The 3,199-nt window shown below is 37.1% G+C and overlaps 1 pseudogene; it reads right to left on the bottom strand.

The window, feature by feature from the left end:
* Positions 1–1,591: 1,591 nt before the first annotated feature.
* Positions 1,592–1,685, bottom strand: LOC122467402 (annotated as a pseudogene).
* Between the last annotated feature and the right edge of the window lie 1,514 nt (positions 1,686–3,199).

The raw sequence follows: 3,199 nt of genomic DNA, 5'->3' as shown, positions 1-3,199 counted from the left end.
CATTTAGTTTGATAATTATTGCTTTAGTATAAGATACAAGATCCCTCTTGTTCTGGACCCTCCAACTGCTGTAAGCTCACCCCCACCATATGCCTTCATGCACCTCTCATTCTAGTCAATGGCTCCCATTATGGAATCCCCTGTCTCGAGGCCCGATATCATCCATCATTCCTAATCATGCAACTCAGCATATTGAATTCATCATTCACCATTCTGTCTTCATTTACTAATCCCTGACTCAATGCACATTCCTGCCACATTTATCTTTCATTGTGTCTCAAATCTAACAAATATGCTATAGACTGAATGTTTGTGTTTCCCAAAATGTATATATTACAACCTAATCCCCAGTGGAATGGCATTTGATGATGGGGAGTTGAGGAAGTCATTAGGTCATAAGGGTGGAACTGACATGAATGGGATTAGTATGTTACCTTATAAAGGAGACCTCAGAGAGCTCCCCTGTCTTTCTGTCATGTGAGGAAACAGTGAGAAGACAGTTATCTATGAACCAGGAAGTGGACCACCTCACCAGATACCTTATCTACTGGTAGCTTGATCTTGTACTCCCCAGCCTTTAGAACTGTGAGAAATAACTTTCTTTTTGGTTATAAGCCACTCAGTCTATGGTAAACTGTTACAGTGATCCAAACGACTAAGACAAAATCTATTCACATAAACAGAATTTCACACATGTGATCTTTCTGATTGAAAAGACTAAAAAAGTCCTCTAATCTCTGAAGACCCTCCTCAAATCAACACACCTTTCACAAAGCCTTCCTACTCCTTTACCAGACAAAATAAATTGTTCCCTTCTTTGAGCTCCTATTGCACTTTGTGCAAGCTTGTATTAACAGTGCAATTGTTTGCTGAGAGTGACTTTCCAAGTGCCATGGGGAACTGTTATCTTTAAACCCAAGCAAGTGGAATACCTGCGTTGGCCCCACTCTTCTATAGGACGCTTTTTCTTAGAGTGTGTGCTTGGAAATTCCCTCTTTAGCGTCTGGTACCAGCAGGGTTGGCAGTGTTCTCAGAGCCCAGTCCTGAGCCCTGATCTGAACCCACATGGGCCAGGTCCCATTTCTCCCATTTGGAGGGCTTTCTGGTTTTTACCCCCCAGCATGACATTGAACAAATGTCCTAAGAATCTCACTTTCCCATCTTGACTCTCCAGTTAATTTGCTCTATGCTGGCTTTAAATAAATTAATATGAACTTCAATCTCTTTATTCTGAAATTAAAGTATTGAACCCTAGATAATATTTGAGATATGTTTCAGATATAGGAACTCATCTACCAGTCATCTCTCTAATAGGCAAAAACTTCAACTGTTTGTCAAAAATTAACACTCAACCATATCCTTAGTTGTACCAATAATACTAAGAGCTGGAAATGAAACATGTGTCATAATATTTAAATTACTAAAACAAAGATACATAGTATATTGTGTTTGGGGGGATATAGTTTCAATAATACATTTCCTAGGATTGTTCTCCTTGGTTACCTTAAGTATATTTTAAATGATTTATTATTAACCATTTGGAGAATTTAATTTCACCTTGAGATTAATAAGTTAGGGGATGCATTTTTTAAAAAACATGGAATGCTTCACAAATTTGCTCATGCAGGGGACTTACTTATCTTCTATCATCACAATTTTGGTATATGTGCTGCCAAAGTGAGCACAGGGCACATGTTTTAATAATTGTATATATATTTTTATAAGGCCTCTAATACCTAGTATTTAAAATTGACAGACATAGATATTAAGTATAATAAATAAAAATAGCACTTAATCCTGAAATTTATTAGGACAGAAAAACAGCTACATTACCAACACATAGATAAATAAACATGTTGAAAACATGTTGATGGAATTGGTTATAAGGTAATGTAAAATAATGGAGATTTCCAACACTAAACCTGCTGTTTTGTTTCATTAATTTTAATAATTTTGCAATCCATGCTTATAATTTCTGTATCTGTGTTCAACAATTTAAAAGAAAAATCAATGTCAGAAAAAAAAACAAAAAAAGTGGAAATAAATTTAAGAGATACAAGGACTAGGAAGTAAAAAGTGAGCCTGAGAAAAACGAGGAGTACAAAGAGGTACCATACATTCCCTGTGTATTCTTCTCAATGTATGAACATGTTCATTCTTCATAACACTCAAGCTAAGTTGGCAAAATCAACGCATGATAAATGTTTTCTTAGAAGGTACTTGATAAAGTAATTGTGTTGAAGATCAAACAATATCATTTAAATATAGTATGCAATATGACTGTATTGTATATATGTGTATAATTCAAGTTGTATTAAAGTTAATTTTAAAGTTTTTGTGTAATACAGAAAGAAAACCTGTAGCTCTGAGAAAATAAAATTGGTCTCCGGCTATGAGTTAGTAAATGATTGCAAATTAGTTATCAAAATTTCTTTTTTTTTTTTTAATTTTTTTTAATGTTTATTTATTTTTGAGACAGAGACAGAGCATGAATGGGGGAGGGGCAGAGAGAGAGGGAGACACAGAATCGGAAGCAGGCTCCAGACTCTGAGCCACCAGCCCAGAGCCCGACCCGGGGCTTGAACTCACAGACCTCGAGATCATGACCTGAGCTGAAGTCGGATGCTTAACCGACTGAGCCACCCAGGTGCCCCTCAAAATTTCTTTTTTGCCTTCCGGGCAGGTTGCCCAGCTGGCAGAACCTGTTACCTTCACCAGAGTGTTTCTCCTACCTCTCAAAGCTTTGCTAACATTCACTAGGCTCTTATTGTGCATTAGTGTTAGCTCAAGAGGATATGAGCAATTGTAAAAACAATCAGGACTGTTCAGTTCTAAAGGAGCTTAAATATTTAAAGGTTTTTTACGTTGCACAAGATTTAAGTTGAGATATCTCAATGCTTAAGTTTCATTAGTTTCACAGAGGACACTTTGCTTCTTCTTGGTTGCTGGAAAATGTGTCCTCTAATTGTGCAACTAGAGCAATGACCATTTTCTTTTTTTTTTTTAATTTTTTAATGTTTATTTATTTTTGAGAGACAGAGAGAGATAGAGAAAGCCAGAGCACGAGTGGGGGTGGAAAAGAGAAAGAGGGAGACACAGAATCCAAAACAGGCTCCAGGCTCCGAGCTGTCAGCACAGAACCCAACGCGGGGCTCGAGCTCACAAACCATGAGATCATGACCTGAGCTGAAGTCGGTTG

This window comes from Prionailurus bengalensis, chromosome A3 (genome assembly GCF_016509475.1).
Source record: "Prionailurus bengalensis isolate Pbe53 chromosome A3, Fcat_Pben_1.1_paternal_pri, whole genome shotgun sequence".
NCBI lineage: Eukaryota > Metazoa > Chordata > Mammalia > Carnivora > Felidae > Prionailurus > Prionailurus bengalensis.
Note: the sequence above shows the minus strand (reverse complement) of the source record. Positions and strands in the feature narration are given on the sequence as shown.